This window comes from Rhipicephalus microplus, chromosome 1 (assembly GCF_043290135.1).
Source record: "Rhipicephalus microplus isolate Deutch F79 chromosome 1, USDA_Rmic, whole genome shotgun sequence".
NCBI lineage: Eukaryota > Metazoa > Arthropoda > Arachnida > Ixodida > Ixodidae > Rhipicephalus > Rhipicephalus microplus.
This window is the reverse complement of record NC_134700.1, coordinates 71,126,953-71,151,166: the sequence shown is the minus strand read 5'-3', so window position 1 is coordinate 71,151,166 and position 24,214 is coordinate 71,126,953. Positions and strand designations below refer to the sequence as shown.

General features: G+C 46.1%; 1 long non-coding RNA gene across 1 annotated transcript in view; it reads left to right on the top strand.

Moving 5' to 3' along the window:
- LOC142768135 (uncharacterized) overlaps positions 1–24,214 on the top strand; it is an 80,389-nt gene that overhangs the window by 21,059 nt on the left and 35,116 nt on the right. Inside the window, exon 2 of the long non-coding RNA XR_012885255.1 lies at positions 18,628–18,684. This is a non-coding gene — a long non-coding RNA (uncharacterized LOC142768135). The remainder of the gene's footprint in view (positions 1–18,627; positions 18,685–24,214) is intronic.

Sequence of the window (24,214 nt, the reverse complement as noted above, 5' to 3'; positions counted from 1 at the left end):
AGACGCGTTTTTTTTTGCAAGCTCTGGTGGCCCTATTTCCGTTCGAGCTCATTCTGCATTCAAGTTCGAGAGCACCTGCACTTACAGAAAGGTTTCTGCTGTCTCACATATTGCGCTCAGTGTTTCGCATTTTCATTCTTTAGGAAAAAATTTTAGTGCTGGGGAACAGCCTTCCATGAACTTTTCAGATATGACTACTTCCCTCAATTCAGAATAACATCTTTCTGTGTTGCTCGTATCGAGCCAGGGATCAAAATAACCGGACAGTCTCGCCGCAGACGGCAGGCCAGACTCATTATCTTCGGGTTTCGCCTTGCGAAAATGCTCTCTATAGCCTTCTGCAGTGTATTGAAACCACTGCAGCAGTGCCGCTTTTAACTGGCCATAATCCATCGCAGCGCTCAGATCCAACCGTTCTATCACAGTAAGCGTCTCTCCAAACATGCATAAACTCAATGACAACGCCCTTTTCTCACTGTGCCACAATTCACACGTCGCGACCCGCTCAAACCCTGTAGATAAGTGTGAAGGTCGTCACTAGTTTCGTCAAAGGGCGGTATCAGTTTATGAGCGCTACACACTTCTGGTGCACGCGTGGTGCTCAAGGTAGGTTACCCTGTTGCACTAGTCCCAGTACACTCCCCTCCCGTGCTTTCCTGAAGTGGCAGCTTCAGCTTCATTATCTTCAGTTCTTGTTCCTGAAGTAGGCGTTGCCGCTCAGCGCTTTCTTTTGCGAAATCGCGTTGCTCAGCACGTTCATCGCGGGCTATCGCAAACTCTCTGTCCACGCAATCTGTGAGCTCATCCTTGATTGATTGATTTGTGGGATTTAACGTCCCAAAACCACCATATGATTATGAGAGACGCCGTAGTGGAGGGCTCCGGAAATTTCGACCACCTGGGGTTTTTTAACGTGCACCCAAATCTGAGCACACGGGCCTACAACATTTCCGCCTCCATCGGAAATGCAGCCGCCACAGCCGGGAATGGAACCCGCACCCTGCGGGTCAGCAGCCGAGTACCTTAGCCACTAGACCACCGTGGCGGGGCGAGCTCATCCTTCTCAAGTTTTCAAGTTCACGACCAAGTGCGAAAAATCTTTCTCTCTTCAAGGCTTAGCCCCGCATCAAAGTAACGACCATAACGTTAATGTGCCATCATGGCAGAGATTCGGCAAATGTGGTATTCTTAGCCCTCAGATGCAGACCGCAGACACCTTTATGGAAGCGCAGCTGCTCTCGGTGGTACAGGCCTGTGCGCCTACATCGAGCCATGATGATCATTTGGTTGAACAGTTCTATGCAGAAGTCAAGTCAGTCAATATTGAATTAAAAGCACAGTATACTATTCTGATGGGTGATTTTGCTCAAAGTAGGCAAAAAACAAGCCGGAGGCCATGCAGTAAGGAAGTATGACATTGGCTCTAAAAATGCCAAAGAAGAGCTATTAGTAGAGCTCGCAGAACGCAAAAGTTTACGGATCTTGAATAGTTTCTTCATAAAGCGGGCTAACCGCAAAAGGACGTGCCGAAGTCCTAATAGAATGACCTGAGACGCCATCCTTTTTGTTTTCATCTTGTGGCTAGACCATGAAGGCGTTGAACTTGTCCACCTCGCGGTTCATGTGAAAGATGCGAATGGCGGACGGTCTGCGCTATCACCGCAGGATCTCGACGGCTAGCTCGAGCTGATGCTGCATTGTCACATGGCCGTGATATTACCTTGGTTTCTTAAGTATTCATGCAGCCAAGCCGTATTGAATATATTTAAATGCGTGGGCTCTCAGCGAAGAAAAAAATTGCTGCATACTTGTTACATGGTCATGGCGGGCGCGTAGTAGTGCCGCACCAGCAAGATACGAACGTAGTTCGCAGAACAAAAATAATGTTAACTGAGAAGTGTAGAACGTATTTATAGACAAAGTAGTGGTAGACAGATAACGGTGAACACGTGATAGTAGCAATAATCTGATGTGGTGCAGGTGGGCGGCTAAAATATCAATGTGTGCGCACGCACTTACACGACAACACGTGAACACAACATTTCTTCCCTCTAAGAAATGAAAGCGCTGTACTCGCTTGCGTTCTCTTATTGAACACGTGAGGGCTTGATAGGCGACACCGTAATTCCATGGGCTCACTGTGACCTTTCGTGATGTCCGTTGTGCAGAACCGGCCTTTTTGTGGTATGGGCCGAGTAGACATGCTTTCATTCGGGTTTACTTCTTGAGGATGCAATCGTTCTATTGCGTGGTCTGGCTCGATGCAACTTTTTGCGGTGGTTAAAGGTGCCTGATACTTAGAAGAGTCCTGTCGTGGGCAAATTTGATCTACATGGCTCTGGACGACACAGTCTGAGCTTTACGCGGTCACCATTCTTGCCCCCAACGTTGCCTTTACATTGCCAGGCGTCCATTTGCTCCCCGAGCCAAAATTACGGGAGTACACCTCACTTCTTGGTAACGGCAACCAGTCTTTTTCTTTTGGTCCTGTAAGCGCGGAAGAAAAGCTTGTGTAGAACCATGAGCGTATTTGGTAACATAAGAGCAACTCTTCTGGAGAAATACCGCAATTTTTCGGCGTTCTTTGACAGTTACACAGCAACCGCACCAGACTTTCCCACAGCTTTCCTCTAATTTTCCGAAGGACGTGTTTTATAGTTCGCACGGCCCTTTCAGCTACGCCATTTTAGACTAGGAGTGGTATGGAGCAAATCGGAGGCGCACTATGTTGTTGTTTGCCACAAATTTCTCAAAATCATGGCCAGAAAACTGACGCACGTCATGGGAAACGATTGTGCCAGGTATGCCGAACCTGCTTAAAATGTCACGCGAACAATTATTGGTAGTTTTCGTTGAAGCATACGACGCAGTTATACAGCTTCGAACCATTTGGTGTGGACGTTAACTACAACGAGTATCATTTTGCCGCAGATCTGCCCCGCATAGCCAATGTGAATGTGGGACCATCTTTCACCTGTGCCAGGCCACCTGACAATGGGCGCGGCAGCTGGCATCGGCAAATTTTGAACACAGTTCTGGCACAGAGCACACACTTCAATACTTCTGTGTGGGCCTGGCCACTAAAACAGCGAGCGCGTGGTAGATTTTATTGCTGGTGAACCGTGGTGAGTCTCATGTAGAATCTGCAGTACTCGTACTTTGGCTTCCGCTGGTGTTGTGACCCCATTGCCCCTGCAAACAAGGTCATGTGCCACAGACAGCTCGAGCTTGCTGTCAAAACAAGACAGTATGCCCTTTGCCAGCATGTTCCGGTGTCTGGGCTACCCTTATAGTATGAACCGCTTGACTTCTGCTAGGATAGGATTTGAAGCGGAGAAAGCTTTAGCTCGCGCGATGCCACGACACCATTGTTCAGCTGGTTTAGCGAGAGTACGTATTCAGGTGGCTTACCATTGTCGTCAGTTTCCGTTTTCGTAGGTTGCAGCGGTAGTCGGCTTAGGGCACCCGCTTTTAACACCTGTCGTCCTTGGGCATACTGCAGTTGGTACCGGTAGGCCCCCAGCTGAAGTGCCCACCGTTGTACATGGGCAGTGGCCATTGGAGGCGTCTGACCTTCTCACCTCAACAGGCCCAGCAACGGCTAGTTGTCCGTCTCTAAGGTAAACTCCCGACCTAGAAGGTAGTCACTAAGCCCCACCGCGGTGGTCTAGTGGCTAAGGTACTCGGCTGCTGACCCGCAGGTCGCGGGATTGAATCCCGGTTGCAGCGGCTGCATTTCCGATGAAGGCGGAAATGTTGTAGGCCAGTGTGCTCAGATTTAGGTGCATGTTAAAGAACCCAAGGTGGTCGAAATTTCCGGAGCCCTTCAGTACAGCGTCTCTCATAATCTTATGGTGGTTTTGGGACGTTAAACCCCACATGTTATCAAGGTAGTCACTAAATTTAGTTACACAAAATATGCGTACCAGTGCCTCTCGCTCGAGCAGTGAGTAGTTGCGCTTTGCCTGCGTTAACGCTCGCAAGCGAAACCCGATCGGCCTATGAATGTCACGAATCGTGAGAAACAAGACAGAGACCACACCGTATGGAGACGCATCGCACTCCAATTTTAGTTCCTTCGAAGGATTGAAATTGACGAGAACCTTGGCTGCCTTGAGCCTTTGCTTAGCAAACTCAAACGCGAGGTTTTGAGGCTATTTCCAGTGCCAGCGCGCATTCTTTTCCAACAGCTTGATGCAAAGGAAGAAGGGAAGTAGAAACGTTCGGAATAAATCTCGTGTAAAACTTAATCATTCCCGAAAAGAACGCATTTCCCTGACGTCGCATTGGCCTGGAACCTACATGATAGTGTCGAGGTTTTCTTTGTCGCATGAAGACCACTTGCAATCAATGCAATACCCGGGATAGCTAACTGCTGGGCTGCGCAGCTTGCACTTATCGTATCTCAACCTTACGCCTCCATCTCGAAATCGCTCCAAAACGCTTTTCAGCCTTTTTTGCTGTGGTTTCAAGCCTGTGCCCCCACTAAACCATTCTGCCCCTAATCCGTTTTTTCTTTGAAATATCGCCGGTGGCTAGGCTATTCTGAAAGGCAGTCGGTTATAGCAGAAAAAAAACTTTTGGTGTGTTAATGACGCAAATATCTTCGCGGAATTGTCCAATGCCACTTGATTGTATGCGTCTCGTAAGTCCAGGATGTTGAAACAATCGCCATCGTGCTGTTGTACAAACATATCTTTAATGAAGGGCAAAAGAAAGGGGTATTGTTTAATGGTGCATACCGGATTCACTGTGGCTTTGAAATGGCCACAGATTCTCACTTCGCCATCCTCCTTGAGCACAACTACTATGGGCGACACCCAATACGAGTGTGCCCCTGGCGATAACACGCCCAATGAAACTAACCGATCCAGTTCAAGCGACACGCGGTCACGTAACACATATGGAATGAGTCTAGACTTACAGAACTTAGGCACGGCGCCTTCCTTTAGTTAAAAACTGACAGGACGGCCCATGATGAGCCCCAGTTTCATAGAAAACATGTCGTGGTAATTGTTGAATATGCTGTTTACACTGACCTGGCTCATTTGTTTTTTAAGCTCTGGGTCTTCAACGCGAACCACATAGGCACGAAAAGGTGGATTAAATCACGACCGCAGTGGCTCGGTCTTGCGCAGTCTAACACGGTCAGTGCGCACTACACCACCGCTCCCTTATGGAAAACTCTAAGTGCAAGCTCCCCAAGCAACAGCAGTCGGCCTGTATGGCAGAATAATTTTACACTGGACGGTCTCAGTTTCGGCCATTGGTCGTGGTGTTTCTCGTACAGTTTATTTGGGATGACACAAACGGGCGACCCTGTTTCGACTTTCATGGTAAGCTGCACACCACACCAAAAGAACGTTCGGCGAATAGGTGACTCTAGACAAGACTTTCGTTCCGAAGCCAATGTCCAGATGTGCTCTGCTTCGTGTTCATCGTATGTCGATCCTTCCGTCCTCGTGATATTGTTAGTTGGTGCTTTCCTTGCTGCTCTTTACTCACGGGAACCACAACTTCGACATTTCCTTGCAAGGTGACCCCGTCCTCCACAGCGGTAACAGCGAGCGTTAGACCAGGGGCAACTGGTTTTCTTGTGCTTTGCACTGTCGTACCTTGAGCATTCTCGACGTGCAGACTCCACCGCTCGTATTGCGGTGTTTCCCGCTGGTCCGCTTGTATTTTCAACACTGGTGTCAAGGGCAATCTGTTCATAATTTTCCCACCCATATCTGCAGCTTCAGTTGAAAGGACCATCGCCTCAGCCTCTTCTAAGGTTAAGTCCTTCTTCGCGAATTGCTGCTTGTACAGTACACTTGACCAGACACCACGCACTATGCGATATCATAGCATGCGGTTTAAGGCACTGCAAAAATTGCGATTGTCAGTAATTCGTCAAATGTCGTCTAGAGATTTATTATTGGCTTCATCCTACGTTTGACACCAACTGAAAAAAATTGACAGATCACACGTACCTGAGAATGGATGTTACGTGAAGTATGCGGAGAAAAGGTAACCGTGATACAATTTTTTTTTACTGAGCGAAACGTCATAAAATGACGCTAAATATATGTACAAATGTTGCACCTACAGACATATGATATAGAGTTGCAGATGTTTATATAACCAGTTGTTTACACGTGCGCAAGGAAGCGAACGTGAACATGCGTATTAGCAACCTGAGATACTGATAGGAAGCGCTGATGCTCGCGAGGATGCTCGCCCTGGACACTGCTACATACATAAACCTCAGCGCATGGAAACTAACCACAATTGACGTTAGCCCGACGTGACGGCTGTATGAAAGGAGTACATATGTAATGTTTATAAAACTGGGTAGGCAGCACTGCAACCATTATTAAAGTTTAGCGAACAATAGCGTCTATTTGAAAAGTAGTCCTAAAAGCTGGCGTAGCTAAGTGGTAAAATGCTTCTTTACCACGCAGAGTGCTTGGGTTCGATTCCAGCTGGGACCCCGGACATTTCTTTTTTGCATCCATCGGGTTGACGCTACCGGTTGCGCGCATTTCTTAACGCTCGCGCCTTAACATTTCCCATGTGTGTATACTAAGTGTCAATCCCTTCCGACGAATACGCGCATGCCAGCGACACATACCCACCCGTGGGTATGTGCCACTGTCTGGCAGGAAGTGTTAGACGACGTACAAGACGGGATTGTGGCATTATTTCTGTCTTGACCAGCGCGTCGTATTTGTCAAACCATCTTACTTTTCTATGCTAATTTTAGTACACGCCAAGTTCAGGGAGTGACCACGAGATCACCCTAACGTAAGCGGCTAGATTGATAAATAAAAAGATAGATACACTGAAAGTCCTTGAAGTGCGATTAGAAATGCTTAGAATTCAAAACTTCTAGTACTCGGCAATTTCATGTCGCTTGGGTTCGTAATGCTCGCTCAAACTGCAACGTTTTTTTCATAGCTCAACTCATTCGGTTTGCGTGGGGCTACTTTCCCTGCCAGGACTTATATTGTGTGCGTGCTTAAAGCAGCATTCAGCAATGATCTTTTCTTAGACGAGTCCTCGCATGCGCTTCGAAGTATCTTTTGTATTAAATGAGGTATGGTTTTCACGTATCTTTACCTTTTTAGACCTCCGGAAGCAGGTGGTTAGCTATGATAGCCTAGGTTGCTCGGTTTTTCGTAACCTCCGGTTCAGGGTCGTTTTTCACTGCATGGGTGGTGTCCATCCTTGTCCCTTCTGTAGCATAGCCATGGCGCGCGCATAGCAGCACCAGACCAGCAAGATACCAACTTACTCGGCAGAATGAAAAGATAGTTTATTGAGAAGAGCAGAACGTATTAATAGGCAGCTAAGCGGTATTCAGATAACGATAAAGATATCGTAGTAGCAATATTTTGATGTGGTGCAAACGGCCAGCTGAAGCGCGGATGTGTGCGCTTGAACCCACACAACAACACGTCAAGACATAATAATATTCACGGAGCGAATGATGATGAGTAGAGCGAAGTGTCCATCTGTCTTTCTGTTCATCTTTAAATCTATTCGTGGGTCTGTCTGGATGTCTGCCCGTGTGTTCATGCGTGGATCCGTCTGTCTGTCTCTTTTTCTGTGTGTCTGTGTGTGGTCTGTGTATCCATCCGACCATTCGTGCACTCCGTGGACAAGCAGCCGAGGCCCTCCACCTCATTCTGGCACAACCAACAAGGCCACGAGCACGAGCCACCGCAGCGCTCCGCGCCCACGGGTCTCCTTTGTCCATGCCCCACCAACAATTCCCCATGTACGGCAACGATCTAGGAGAGAGGCAGTCCTTGACCGCGTACCCAGGCACACCTTGCGCAGCAGCCAATCGGAGGGTAGCAGTACAGCGCCCCCTTGAATATCTTTACTCAAAGGCACTTTGTATGTACTTCTACGTGACAGCTTTGGATATTATACTTTTCGGTAGCTACTGCCTTCCTTTTTTTCCTCGTCTCTTTTTCTCTCGGTTACACTAGACACATGACAAGGTTAGACCTAAAGGAGCTTCGCCCTTAGAAGCAAGGGCACATGCCGAGAGTAATTCTGAAGTCTCAGAATAAGTGTACACACCCGCCCCCCGCTTGACAAGGCACGAGCACAAATAGCCTGCCAAAAAAGCTTGTAAATGCGAAGCGTTACTTATGACGTGAATAGACGACAAACACAAATGCCAGGCGCAAACATTATATTCATAACATGGAAGTCCTGTATGGCACAATTAACGTCCGCCTGGTAACGTTGTGCTGATTTTAATGTGACAATTCAGTCTTCCTCATTTGTGCTGCGCATATCATCCATTCCCGCTGCACGTGAGATCTACCATTTTTCCCCATTCTCGTTTCACAAGTGAGTGAGCATGGTCCTCATCATCACTATCATACGAAAAATGACCACGCTAACTGCAGGGTTTATGCCAATTTATATTTTTCTCCAATTAACCCAGTTCTGTGCCTGCTGCGCCCACGTTAACCACGAAAACGCCTGAATATGATCTGTTCGTTTCATTTGCGCCCTCTCGATTGTGCGCTTGCCTTCTGTTAGTATCCAGGAGGCTCCTTTTAAGGCCTCCAGTTATCTTGTTTCTCGCAGAATTTTTAATTTTGACTAAGATTACTTGACTCTAGCTGATTGTGCTCTCTTCGTATCTGTTATAAGGTTAAAACTATCATATTGTCACGGGATCGTGACATCGACGAAGGCAACAGATCGTTCGTCGAACTTGTGGCCGGTCAACGACAAGCCAGGTTACAGCAATACACACTTATAGCAACAAACAGAGCGTCACCTACCTTTACTGACAACTGGGGAAGCGTGTCGGTATTTACATACGTGGCGTCGAGCATTCCATTGTTATTGCTAGCGACCCTGTAGGGTGCAGAATAATCTGTAATGTTCACGTTGTCGGCGTAGTTATAACAACATGATATACAGTACTCATGAATTGAAACAGGATACTCGTAGCGTGCGGCAGCTCGTGCTGCTGCCACCACTCGTGGGCGTTCACGGAACAAGAGTATTGCATTGTTCTATTGAGTGAGGAAGAGAACACCTACAGAGGAGCATTACTCCTTCCGGTCGCTAAAGAGTCGCCATTTAGGTCACAAAGCGCGCACTGTCAGCGTGGTGGTGCAAAGCCCGTGCGCTTTCGCATGCATGCAGCCCGAATCAAGTGGGCAGTGCGCACCATTTAGGCAGACGATGCTCTAGATCTGCGCCCTTCGACGAAGAGGCACGTAGGCTCCGCAAGTAATATATGGGATACAGCTAAGATATTGCACATGGCACGTGCTCGTAGACGTGATAAACAGCTACACAAAAACAGTTTGTCATGTTTTTTTGTCGCGACGCAAAGTAAAAGCAGCAGCAACGGGCCTATTACACTGCAGCATTAAAACAATCACTTAGTTTTTTGTTGTTTCGCCCCAAGCAGCCAATATTGCGGCTATTCTGCTTGGCAATTTTTTGTAAAGCTGCCGGCTAGAGAACCTCGAGTGAACTTCTGCCATATTTTTTTCAAGAATAGGCAACAGTTTGCCCTAGTGACAATAGTACACGATTGTATTTCCATGTTTCTTGAAGGAAAGCCTGCCACTCATTTTTCTTCATGTCCAGACACAAAGCCTGAAGGGAATTTTCAATGTTTCATGCAGATGTTTCACAGCGAAGTGAACGCACGCAAGGCGTAATCTCTTAACTGAATCTTGTGTCTTAGTTGCACAGTATGCGTACCGCAGCGCCTAAGTGCGAAGAACGAGAAGGTCGTCTGTTGGCGCTGCAATAAAAGTGGTGCGCAGCGGTAAGCTAGTGTGGTCGACATGCGAATGTGCGTGAGCCTGGCAGCGCCAATCTGGCAGTGTACACAAAGTGAACTACAGGATGACACTTTGGTGACCGGAAGGAGTATTTCTGCTCCATACACTGTAAGACAAAATTACCCGAAAAAGGAGTAACGGAGCCCAATTGGCGCACGCGAAGAACGGATAGACCGTGGAGGAGCAACCACAGAGGGAAGCGTGCAGCGCGAAACCAAGGGATGAACCGCCCGGGCATTGCAAGCAGCGCGAAAATCGTTGCCAAGGTGACCAGGCCTCCCTCTTCTCCTCTGCTGGCTCAGTCTTTCCCCGTACTTTGCCGGCGACGGTCTGCGTTGCGTCGCGCTCGGAGTGCTCGACCATGGCCGCCTCAATTCGACGGTATAAGAATTGCGGCGTGGTTCTTGTGAGTACGCTTGGATGAGCGTGGGCTGCTGCTTTTGCGTATTGCTGCACCCATAAAGTCTGGAGCAAGTTTCGACACGTCACCACGCCGCGCTGTATATATATGGCTTCAAGATAGTGACGACCAACACATGACAGCAACAGTTGGGAAGGCTAATATGGTGGCCGAGAAGAACAGGCCTATCCGATATATACTTCTGTCCGACTCAGGTCAGGAAACAGCACTGCATTATAAGGCAAGTAGGTTGTCATTCTTTATTGTACTCTACTTGTCGCGTGTGGGATACGGATCGCACTTGCCCGTAACTCGCTCGGTCGTGTTGCATATCGCACGCACGAAATGCATCGCGAAGGTCAGCTTCGGCGTCTGGAGTTCGCCTGTGCTTTGTGAACTCCTGGAAATTGGCCTCATTGCCGTCGGCCTCCCGTACGCTCGCTCATCGTGTGCTCACCTGGCTTCGCCACCGCAACGAGCTTCGCGCTGACGATATTGGGCTGAGACCTCATCGCTGTGTTGGGAGTCATCAAAAACACGTTACGGGTTCTCGTAAAGAGCTTGGTTGTATTATGTCGCGCGCTGTAAGTGCACCAGTACGGGCTTTCGGGGCTTTCGCTAGCGTCGGAACTCACTGAAAATGGGTTGCCGTTACAGTGGGCTTTCCAGCCAGTCAGTCGCAAGAAGCTTGGCAGCGTCCGCTGGTCGCGGCGGCGGACTCGCGTTTGCGCGCTGCACTCGATCTAGTTTGTGGAAAGGAAAAAGGCCGCATTACCGTCGATTTCTTCGGCGCTAGCTCCAAACCAGCTCGGTGCTGTTCGCGGCGGCGGCCAAGCGTCCGCTCGCTCTCCCGTTCGAAGTTCGCTGCTGGCAGACACTCTGCGTGCAGAGCCGTGTTTGGTCTCGCGTTCGCTTGCTCGAGCTGAACAACGTCGCTCGCTTAGGACTCGCCGACTTGTTAGCGGCACGGTGGTTTGCGGAGTTAAGACTGCGGCCGCCGCTCCTAAGCTGTTGCGCTACGGGGATCGGAAAGAGTCTTCTACGTTGTGTGACATCACGGTGAAATTATTAGCGTGTCATATCTCACATATGTTTTCATTTAACCTTGCACGTATTTCTAATATGCATTTGTTTCATCCTCTGTCACGGGTGACTCACTATTTTACATACTTATTGTGCAGCCGTGTGCACACACTGTGCGCTGGCGTCTGCGATGCCCGTCATTCAACTCTTTTGTAAGAGCAGCTTCAGAAGAACTGTGCGAGACGTGAAGGTAAAGTTATTTTTGTGTCATATTTTAACGCTTGTTTTTATATTAACACGCGTGTACTTGTCATATGTGTGCATCTTCATCTTCTGTAGCGTGTGCCGAAGTATTTTCATGATATTATTGTACGCGCAGCCTTGGCAACACAACAGGCAGAAGGCTGCGTGCGCTGGCGTCTGCAATGCCCTTCATCTATCGCTTCCGTCGGAGGAGCATCCCAAGGAGTGAACAAAACTTGACAACGAGACTGGACTTGTACACTTCACCATGTATTCACCTAGAAGAGTGGGGAAACTTCATGTGTATGTAGAAAAATAAAAGATTTGTCTCACTTTTGACTTTCGTTGTTGCCGTGACTGTGAAAGCAGTTACACATAGGTGGCTAACTACTTTTCCGCGTGTTCATTTCTGCGGAATTTGTTGCTCACTGCGCAGAAAAACAGGCGAAAATGTATTAGGCCTGGCGGAAAATAAACAGAAACAATTTTTGAAATGGGGACAAAAAGTTCATCCGATAGGAGTATTGAGTGGATCAACCGTTCATCCGGCAAGGTGCAACTGTGAGGACTAATCGTTGCCCGGTAAGGTATAAATGTGGGGATTACCAGTTGCTCTGTAAGGTTCAAATGTGAGGACTCATTGTTAGTCCCATGTGGTGAACTTTGGGACTAACAGTTACTCTCTATGGTGTAAATACGAGGACTTAATGATAGTTCCTTGAGGGGACTAACTGTTAGACCTGATACCATTAGTACTTAAAGGGATTAATGGTTGTGGCAGCCCCATTAGTCCCCAAAAGGACAAACCACACACCCTTTTAACACCCTTTTCCTTTACACTCTAAAAAAAGAGCGAATAAAAAGGGTGTCTTCTCGTCCCACAACAATAATCGTCAACTATAATGCGTTCCATCCTTGCGCTATCGCCCCGCGCCCGGTACATTCCGGTCACGATCGACATACCCATTATCAAGGTTACATTTCATTCTGAATAGGAAAGTGGCCAGCGCCGAGTTTTGAAGGAAGGAAGCGCACGCGAGCCTGACGACGATCAATGTTGTGGGACAAAAAGACTCCCTTTTTAGTAGATATTTTTTTAGATTGTAGACTGTAGGTGTTCTTCCCCTTGCTCTATACTACAATGCAGCACATTGGTTCTACGCGCACCCACGAACGGCGGCACATGTACCGTCGGCCTCACGCACCAAGTGCCCTGTTTCAATCTGTGAGTACTGAACTACAATCCTGAAGGTTCTCAAACACTGCTGATTGAGAATCACTCAATGTGTAGTGGTGCGATAAGAAAACTTGAGGAAAGAATGTTGCATTGCCCGACTCTGGAAAAGGCATCATGCCGATGCGTTAACAAAAAAATGAAAGTACTATACAAAAGTAAGAAAAGAACATAAACAGTGAGTTCACAGACTACAGTACAGCAATAAATGCAGTCGTCATGTTCATTAACATGCATGAAGTGTCTAGAGGCGCGTGGTATGGACAATTTCGTGGCATGAATTCTCGCGTGGCAATTCTCGCGGGGCATGAACTCTCGATGAAGGGTGTGCACGCCTCCATGGAGAGTTCATAATGCCCTCGAGAACAACCTCGTAGTCGACTATGCTGAAACGTTCCCTGTACAGTCCGAACTACTATCGCAGACGTTTTTCGCTGAGTCCACGTCAGCGTATCGGCGTACACACCCAAACGTAGTCCCCGGACTGGTATTCCATGAATCTGCATTGAGCATTGTAATGGCACCTATCGGTCGTGTGTTGGTTCTTGATGCCTAGCTTGGTGAGATGTCGGGCTTCTTCGGCACGCTGAAGGCTTATGGTGACGTAGAACTTTTATTAGTCAGTGATGTTTGGGTAGCATGGCGTCGAGCGTAGTGGCCGGGTTTTTTCTGTAGACCAACATATACGGTGAATTGTGCGTTGTGTCTTGCACTGCCTGTTCTATGCGAAGATGGCGTTCCCCGTCTTGTGTTCGACATCAACGTACACTGCCAACATGTCGGTGATAGTTTTGTTTAGCCGCTCGGTGAAGCTATTGGTATGTGGTTAGTACGCTGTCGTCCGGCGGTGGCTTGTCTGGCTGTATGCCAAGATCATATTCCACGTGTAAAGACAGACTCCATACTTCCTAATCACGTGTCTCACTAACATGTGCTCCTCGCTTGCGAATCTGCACTTTTTTGGCTTCAGCTTTACTTGGAGGAGTACGATACATGGGCCGGCCGGGAAGCACTTCCACCAGATGCCACGGTGTTGTGACGTGACCGAATGGAGCAGACTAGATGTCTAGGTTAAACTGTTTATTGGGTTGAACTTGTGGCCACGTACAAAGAAAGTCAGATTACAGCAAGACACTGGCACTGATAGCGGGGAACAGAGCGTCGTTTGTCGATCAATACCAAGCGGGGAAGACCGTCGGTATATAATACATGTGCCATTGAATATTCTATTCTCATCACTGTTCTTCGCGCAAGCTCTGAAATAATCTAGAGAGTTTGTGTTTTGCGCGCAATCATAAAAAAACGATCTGCAATAATTGTGAACCTTCCAGAACAATGAGGCGCAGTTTGCGCTGAGCATTGCAAGTAGGCTTTGTGAGCAAAAAATGAATAAAACATAACTTTAACTGAAAAACACGGTGTTATGCTTTCCAGTATTATATCTCATTAGTTTGTGTTATAACGCTCAAAATATGCAAAGTGGAATAACTACGCTTACGCTGCCCAAAGTGTATGTGAACGCTGGGCTGTGTGCAGGCGGCCGCACTCTTTGCTTTTTTTGCAGCTTTTCACCAGAGGTTCCCTCCAACAACTACTATGTTGAAAATATTCTTCTTGATTCTTTCAGTTGTTTATCATACCAACCGCCGTTTTTAGCTCCATAGTTGTCCGCTGCCACCGTCTGTGCCGTTGTACTCGACCACTACTGAACAAAAAAGTAACAAAACTAAAAATGAACTAACAAAAAAAAACCCACCCAGGATGGCGCGGGCTCCGAATGAGAACCCTGTCTGCGGCCGTCCAGTATTTTACCACATAGCCATTCCGTGCTTGAAAAACACTCCCAAAAAGACGCTATACTAGCTTAGTGTCGGAAACCAATGGCGTTAGGATACGTAATGTAGCGTGGTAGAAGAGTAAAATTACAAGCAGGCGTCACAAAATGTGCGTCGTGTATTTTGGCTGCACACAATGTGAATTGCGTAACGAGCAGGTCATTGAATGCTTTCTACCTATTACGAAAGGTAAAGCAACATTTCTTCATCGTCAGCAGCCACGCCAACAAAGTGCACAATTTAAGATGTGTAGCAGTAGCCCTTCTTCATTGCAAAATGTTGAATAATGGCGTATTCGGTGCTTTCCTACTTGAAAAAAATTACCACCTAAAGCGTGATGGATAACTTGGAAGTGTACTTGCAAGGTATGCTCCAAGTTAGTTTATACAATGCCCCAAGGAGTTCGCACCCAGGCATGCTTGTCACAAATGCAACAAGATGTTTTTCAGTCGATATAGATGCTCTTAATCTCTCTGACGCTTCTATACTTAGGATATCGTCTGAATCATCGCAAACATCGGAATTCAAGCCAATAGAGTATCAATGAGGTGGTGCAATCTAGATGGCGAAGCTGAAACGCCGCTTCATGGCATACAGGCCCTTGTGTTGGTGATCTGTAAAGTGCCGTAGAGCTGTTGATGAGCCCTTGTCAATGAAATCTTTTAGAGTATCTGTCCTTCCCGATGAGTTTCGAATTTCTTAGCTGCCACTGGCAGATCATATGCTGTTGGATTGCAACTTGGCTTACAATGCGCCTTTAGTTCCTGCGCAATCGCCAGGAACTATTCTTTTTTTTTAAACAACCACTGGTGCGTCACAGATGGAAGCGTATAAATTATATCAATTATATTTTCAGCCTAGATCTTGCCCAGCTCATAATCTGCTGCATCGTGCTAGGCAAACGATACTTACCGGTACTTCAAAAGCTTGCGTGTCATGGCTTCAGTTCAGTCAGTGCGTACAGGTGACTCTGATAGTCAATAGAGAACTTCATCAAAAGCTGCAGAGAACTTGGCTAAAGTATCGGCCGTGGCCGTTCACGTGGGACTTTTCAGCCAGGTGCATCGTAAGTTCCAGTATATCAAACCAATTTCTACATGACAAACTGCCACTAGCTCCTCAAACAATGAGCAACTGTAGCACAGCTTTTTTTCGTTCATTTTTGATACAGCCACTGACGATAACGGAGCCTAAAGTTTTAATTTTTGCGACCATGGCCTTGGCCTCTCTTATAATCGGGGCATTGTCCGACGACAGGCGACAAAAAGAAACTTCACCTATATAGATAACGGAGCTGTTCAGGCGCTCTTTACTGTGCACCCAGCTTTAAATACACAAACGTATTGCACTTCATCGCCATCAAACTGCGAACGAAATGACTGAATACTGAACTAGTGCCGTTAAGATCGGCTCAGTTAAAATCGTTACACCCCACCTGCTTAGCTGCTACACGTATTTGCAGCGTGTTCAGCAGGCTGCCAATTGTACTCTTAAAGGCTTCAGAAAGAAACAGTCGAATACGAACTGAACAAACACACAAAAAGATTATAATTTCTTGGCCATTGCATATCAAGTTGTTTTAACTAAGCATGAAATTTGGTAAGGAGCCAGAAAAACTATTTACTTGTAGTGTTCTGCCCCGCCGTGGTGGTCTAGTGGCTAAGGTACTCGGCTGCTGACCCGCAGGCCGCGGGTTCGAATCCCGGCTGCGGCGGCTGCATTTCCGATGGAGGCAGAAATGTTGTAGGCCCGTGTGCTCAGATTTGGGTGCACGTTAAAGAACCCCAGGTGGTCGAAATTTCCGGAGCCCTCCACTATGGCGTCTCTCATAATCATATAGTGGTTTTGGGACGTTAAACCCCACATATCTATTTATCTTGTAGTGTTCTCTTCTATAGAGTTTGAAAACTGTGTAACCCTAGCAGCCTTGCTTTCCGATTCGTTTAGGACAGTTATTTTCGTCTCTTAAGAAGAATAAAATAGTCTAAAAAATTCTAGTTTCAATGTGTAGAGGAATAGGACTAGGTGTTATGCTCTTTCACTGTTTAATAAAAAAGGCTTTAGAAATGGTGGTGGTGAACCTAAGTTGGTTTCTTCTGGTCACTGCTGTAAGTGCAGGCAGTTATAAAGTATCCGTGGACCAGGCGACATATGTTGTAGGCTCTTAGGAAGAGGAACAACTGAAGAATTCGTACGGACTTGGGATCCAATGAAATAATGCCGTCTGAACTCCTTGAGTCTTCCAGTCGCTGTGCTAATACGAATTCAAGATTTCATAAAACTGAATCCGCACTTGCTGAATGGATATTGCGGATTAACGCACAAAACCTGGTGTCCTTCCTGAGGCAGCTGCTGCGTTAGCTAGTTCGTTTTCTAAAGTTTTTACGTTTCAATACCTGGAAATACACGTCCCAAACCTGCGATATGATTGAGACAGGGCTCCGTAAATTAAGATCAACGGGTGTTCTTTAACGTGAACCTACATCCACGTACACGGGCCTTCAACATTTTCGCCTTCATAGAAAATGCAGGCATGCAGTAGCCGCAATCAGGATTCAATCCCACGACCTTTGGTTTAGCAGTCGAAGTGCCATAACTTTTCTCGCGCTCCGCTGTCCCTCAAAATTTTATTATACCGATCACTAATTCGCCCAAAGCTTGAGTACGCGTCCGCTATATGGGATCCCGTGCAGCAAAATTTAATTAACGCGTTAGAATCTGTTCAGAACCGCTCAGTTCGGTTCATTTGTTCTAATTATTCCCGTACTGCTAGCATATCAGAAATGAAATCTAACCTTGACCTACCAAATTTAACTGTCCGGAGGAAACTGGCGCGACTGCATTTTTTTCATATTTTTTCACAATCCATCAATGAAGCGAGACCTCATTTCACAACCGTCATACCACTCATCGCGCATTGATCATCAGCATAAGGTTGCCATTCCGTTTTGCCGCACCAAATTCTTTTCAGCAGCCTTCTTACCGAAAACTGCTGCCGATTGGAACCACCTTCCCTCTTCTGTTGTATCAATAACAGACCCTTTGTTATTCAAGACTGCAATTTCTCAGCAATGCTTGTAACTATACGCAGTTTCCATTATCTATCTTTGTCTTGTATGTGCTTCAATTCTTATACATTTTTAGTTGACTTATGTTGCCTTCCTGATTTGCGCATCTGACACTTGTTTCTTTATTTTGTCTTTTTTCTTGTGTGCTATATATGTTGTACCCACCCCCTCTGTAATGCCCTACGGGCCCTGAGGGTATTCTAATAAATAAAAAAATAAATAACCACTAGACCACCGTGGCGGGCCGATTTTTTCTGTCTAGATGTTAATAATAACGAGCAGCTTGATCTTCCAAGTTCTTTCGTAGTTATCATTGACTCTTGAAAGTTTTATTAAAAATATTGAAATTCTGTGTAATTGTGAGTTGAGATGGTAAATTTGTCTGTAAATACAAAATGGGTTGCTTCCTTAAATGCAAGTAATTCTGTGGTGTGTCCTTCAAATATTGCACATCTGAATTTCTCTGACAGTCATGTTTTTTTTTTCATTTTTTTCAAAGCAAGGTATACCTCTCCCGTCGCGTATGACGTGTATGATTAGCCGTCAGTTTGTACGTCAATGACTTTGGCTTAGGACAAAACTGCTTATAAGGGCAACAAAAATCCAGTGATAATAAATTCATTTATTTACTGGGGTGATCAGCCCAAGGACTGCATCAATAAAGAACGTCAGCTCGTTTGGAAGACACAGGCAACACTAGACGACCTACATGAATCTAGATATATGAGTTGTCATTGCTACGAAATTAGTCTCGCACAGAATTGCTTGAGGGGGTCTTGACGCTACCGATGTTTTTGATCACGGAGATACCTCAAGCGCATGAACGTCGACTGGCTAGTTGCAATACCAGACACCTCAATGAGGGATCAGGTTTGCCTCCATGTTGTGAAGGAGATTTACACATATGGCACTATCTGAATATTGTATACGTTCAGGATCACGAATGTTGGATGAGCTTAGTAGCATGATAGCGGCCCCGTAATATAGTGTCTTTGCTTTATTTCAGAATGCTCCACGAGCCAGGAGGTGTCTCAATGGATCACCAAACTCGTCAGCCTTCACTGTACGTAGTCAGCTTGCGACGTGTGTGAAAACAAAACTAAAAGAACACAACAACTTTTAGTGGTATGTCGAAGCACACACCTAGTATCTCGCGATATAAATTACGAGCGCTCTTCCTCGCATCCTAACTCGAGGTCTGGATAAATTATTGGAGCCTTTTTCAATTCACAACACAAAGATGATTGCGCATACAACAGAACTGTCCTGCAGAACATCTTTCAGTGGAGCATAACGTGCCAAGCGGACTCCACAAGGTAACGGTGAAAGCTGTGTAGACGTGCTTCGTAGGTATCCTCCCGGCGTAAGTTCCCGTATACTATAGCCTGTCACCTACTTGACCAAAACCAACCTCTGTTTTTGCCTCCAACAAGGAACGTGGGTTTTGTGTCGCTTGTAACCCGTCATTAACTTGTAAAGTTGAAGCTGCCTTGACGCTGTGTTTGATGCTGAGTTAGAACAAAATGACACACGCGAAGAAAACAGCTGGTAATGAAGCTTATTTTGAATGTACTAGCCAAGCCCGTACAAAAAAAAAAGATAGTCGTATATATTTTTTAGCTGCCATAATTCAAAGTGGTACGCGATTCAGACGGATTATTTCTGAAAGGAGAAAGTGGCCCAACGTCTCTTTATGTTGGTCACAGTGCCCCCAACAGCTGTCTCTGGTAAATGATGCCATGGACCATTTTAGTGAGCATAACACTGTTTCGCTCGATGGTATGTCTACTTAGGTTAAAGATCTACAATATCCCATTCCCGATCACGATCAGTTGAGTGTCATTGAAGACGGTATTCTTAATTTTTCTACCATTCCTTTCCAGAATGAGTGCGTGTTACGCCAGCAGGCTGTCTAAATACACTCAAACTGTGCCTGAATTATACTTTCGTTCAATGAAATTGGCGGGTTTATTGGTAGAAATGTGGCGTATGTAGTGGTTCGTGCATCGCCCCCATACTCAGTGAATTGCATGAAGCCCGTGTTGATAAAAAGACTGAAGCGAGATTAGAAGGGAACAAGGTAGCAAAATGCTTCCAGTTTGTGCATGATGATTTCGTATTGTTTAAGTGTGATGTTGTCACTTTTGAATCTTTGTCTCCGGGCACCTTGAAAATTTTTGAGGACGACCTTGTACCTCTCGTTATAACTCACGAGTTCACTGCAGGTAAAAGGCACAAATATCTCAATGAGGAACCATCCCTTTTTGTTGGTATGCGTGTTGAAGCATCGAGCCCCACGCCAAATGAACCTATCCTACCTTACACTTCGTCACTTTGTAGGCTAAGCAAAGAATCTTTCGAGCAAGTTTGCAGAACTTTCTAATGAAGTCTTTCCTTGTTCTATTAGCAATAGCTTTTTTTCGCACATAGGCATATTGAAGACAGCTGGCTATCTCTGTTAGCTTCTCGTTTCTGTAGCTGAGACGCTGCCAAAAATGTTGAAGCATTCAATCAGTTGTCTGGCCCTTCAAGCAACAACGCGAAATAAGGAAGCAGCCATTCCGTATGAACATTTCATTTCACTCAAACTCAAAAAGATTGGTGAGAAGGCGGGCGTCTCTGTCACATTTACGGCACTGCATAAACCATCTGAGCTGAGCGTCAGCCCCAACCAATACAACGGAATCACAGTACAGGCAAAATCAACCACAACAATAAATTCATTCACTGCTGTAGTAGCAGTGTTTATAGCAGACCACTTTTTGTGTAGACAGACTTGTATAGCACTAGGCACCTTTGCCATAAAGCACGTTTGCAGAAGCATAACAACAGGCACAAAAAGGGAGAGAAGCTTCTCTTAAAATTCATTGTTCTCAAGGTGCAGGTGCTCCACCGATACAAAACATACAATTTTAAAGGCGAAGCATTTCTTAGCGAACTTCGGTGATTTTGATCGTATCCATCTATCTATCTACCTAGCCGCCTACGACTTTTAGCTCTCCTGGCCATTTCATTAATGGTATCGATGCCAAACTTGGTATGGCCTAACATGACTGTACGAAAAACATATTTGACTACTCATGACAAGAAAACCATGACATGTATGTCATAAATGTCATGAAATTTATGTCATGACCTTTCATGGACCTGCAGCACTTGTGGTGGTTTGGTTCACATGGCTATTGCAAAACTGGTTTGATTTAACATGACTGCATGGCGAACACAAGCGACAGACCTTAACATGAAAATCATGACATGCGTGTCGGGTAACAAAATGACTACATGCCACGCTCAGGATGCGCTCGCGGCCGTTTCGCTAGCGTCACATATAGCAATTTTTTTATAAATGTACGTGAATGGTAGACGAAGTTATGTGACTTGTGAAAACTTTATAGTCATTACATGCGTGTGACGCTACAACATGACAACATGCCACGCTCATAGGCACTGGCGGCCGTTTTGCTGGCTTCACTCAAACTAAATTTCGTATTACGGGACGTAAATGGATGACCAAGGTATGATACTGATGGAAACATGATAAACATGAGATGCGTGTAATGTAACAAAATGACTACAAGCTACGCTCTTGGCGCGCTTGCGGCCGTTCCGCTAGCTTCACATGTACCAAACTCGGTATTGCGCCACGCGAACGGACGACATAGGTAAATGACACGTCTAAACAGGATAATCACGACATGCGTGTCATCTAACAACATGACAACCTGCCACACTCATGATGCAATCACGCCCGTTTCGCTAGCTTTACATAAGACAAATTTGGTATTATTGGTATTACGTGACGTTAATGTATGACAAAGGTATGCAACAGCGGCAAACACGATAAGCATGACATGCGTGACAATTGAGAACATGACTACATGCCACAGTCAAGGCGCCAATACATTTTGACGTGACGCGGTGCGCGTGCTCACCGGCGTTCATTTTGTCGCGCCACGCCCGCGTTGCCACGCCAGGCACAGGTCCTGCTATATACTCGCAGGCGCGCACCGCGCAGCGTTGCTCTGACGCATGCGCGTTTCAGCGCGTCCATCGTACCTCCGTCACGAAAAGACGGAGAGACAGTGTTGTATGGGTAATGCATCGGCGCGAAACGCAGAATGTGGCTCTTAGTGCCAGTTGAATCGGGCCTCGTCGACGGACGCTGGTCACGCCTGCCGTCAGACTATAGAGTGCTCGCGTTTTGCTAACGTTGCGTCACTGTGCCCAGCGTGCGCGCGCGTCAACGCTACGTTGGAGTATGTTGGGCCCTTCATGATGCCCTCGCGGCCGTTTTGCTAGCTCCACATAGATCAAACTTTGTGTTACATGACAGCGTTGGATGACAAAATATATGACTGGTGCAAACAGGATATTCCTGACACGCACGTCATGTAAGCGCCTGACAGCATACCACGCTCATAGCGTGCTCTCCGCCGCTTCGCTAGCTCCACATATACTAAATTTGGTATCACGTGACGTCAATAGATCACGAAGGTAAACGACAAATCCAAACAGGATTATCATGACAGGGAAGTAATGTACGGCATCATTTACCTCCACCTCGTAAGGTTGTGCGGATTTTAAAGTGACACATCAACAGTTTTCATTCGTGCTTCGCTTATCCTCAAATCCCAGTGTACGCGGGATCCGTCGATTGTTTTAACTAGGCACCATTAGTGTAGCACTCGTGTCATCATTGAGGCTGCGGATATCACTAAAGAAAACTGCATCAGGAAACCATGAATTAGTCTTATTCACGAAGAATAGATTACCTTACTTCATGTGGTAAAAGAACCTAAATAAATTTCTGTTGATTTCTTTTACACCCTTTCAGGTTCTATGGAAATTCGAAGAGCTTTTAGGAGCTTGCTTTTTAGGCTCGATCTTTGTTCATTCGTCTCTCTGTAGCAGCCACGCTCCCGCTGGAGCAATTGCACAGAGCCATATTGTAAATTGACGCACGCCCTTCTCTTCTTGCATAAGAAGGCACGCTGGGCAAGCAACGCTAGCTAGTAAAACACGAGCTCCGATGGGAGGGGCTGCAAAGAACATTCGCTATGTTAAAAGTGATGATAATAATAATAATAGTAATAATAATAATAATAATAATAATAATAATAATAATAATTGTAGGGTTCAACGTCCCATAAGAATCGCTGTCCTTGATAGGGCACGTCTTTGCGTCTTAGTATGATGGTCGAATGAATGTACGGATGATTCACAGTTTACCAGATTTAACTTCTGGAGCAAGCTGCTCCACCATCAATAATTAATTATGTGTGGAGTTTAACCTCCCGAAACCATTATATGATCATGAGAGACGCCGTAGTAGAGGGCTCCGGAAATTTCGACCACCTGGGTATTTTAACGTGCACCCATATCTGAGCACACGGGCCTACAACATTTCCGTCTCCATCGGATATGCAGCCAACGCAGCAGGGATTTAATCCCGCGACGTGCATGTCAGCAGTCGAGTACCTTAGCCACTAGACCACCGCGGCGGGGCCCTCCACCATCATTACTTCGTAGATATGGCGTCACTTTTTTGCTGTTATTGCGTCTCTCAAATGCTTTGCAAGCCTGTAACCGTGCGCAAATTAATGAGCAGTGATTCCGTGTGCAATCTCAAAAAATTTTGCAATGTTCCTGCGAAAAAATTTCAGTTGGAAGTCAGCGCTAGACTCGTCTTTTTCTCTTTCCTGTTTGGCTCAGGTGCTGTCTACGTCCCCATTCCGAATATTTTGTGTTAAATGAACGAGACCACTCTGCTGGCCACGGTGGCAATATAATATTTATTGAAGTTTCACGCTCATTATGTGCATTCCTGCATGTGGGAACCTGTGTTGTCGAGTGCAGCAGAGTATGAGCAGGACTTTCCTAGGGCTATTCGATTTGCACTGCGGTCACGTTCTCGTATACATCTCAACCATTTTTTGCCAACATAAATGTTTCTCGATGAGAATTTGATGTTGCTATGCGTGACTGAGCAGTGATTTGCCCGAAGAAGAAACTTGTACGTCCCCTGTAAATGTTTTGAACAGCTTTCACATTGAACATGAACAAGTTATACCTGCCTAAAGGCGTAACGTTGTTCTTATAATGCCTGGTCCACGAGATATGCAGTTTTGGTAGTTCAGGTGGGGGTCATGCTCTGCCTGTGACTTCGTATTATAAGGAAGAGCGAGATGAAACGTCGCGACACCTGTCACTCTCGTTTCTATGGCATTGGGCCCAAAGGCTGTGGCCGCACAATCACTGAGTGCCAATAAATGGCAAACTAAGTTCGAATTTTCGTTAGCCCAAAGAAGTAGCAACTTGTGCATTTATGCCAATAACGGCCTGAGGAAATATTTCGCTCACTTATATTCTGAGATTTCTATGTGAGTCTAGTAAATGCCCCTGAAAAAAAGTTGTCCGTATATACATGACAGTCAAACAAAGTCATCTTCGCTATACGTTCCACGTGATAGCGCGAGGAACTAAATGTGTTCTGCATGATAACATGGTAGTTGAAAGTGTAAATAAAGACTGGCATGTTTTAGTCAAACATTGGTCTAGATGGTAAATTTTATTGAATGCATATGAGCCCAAAA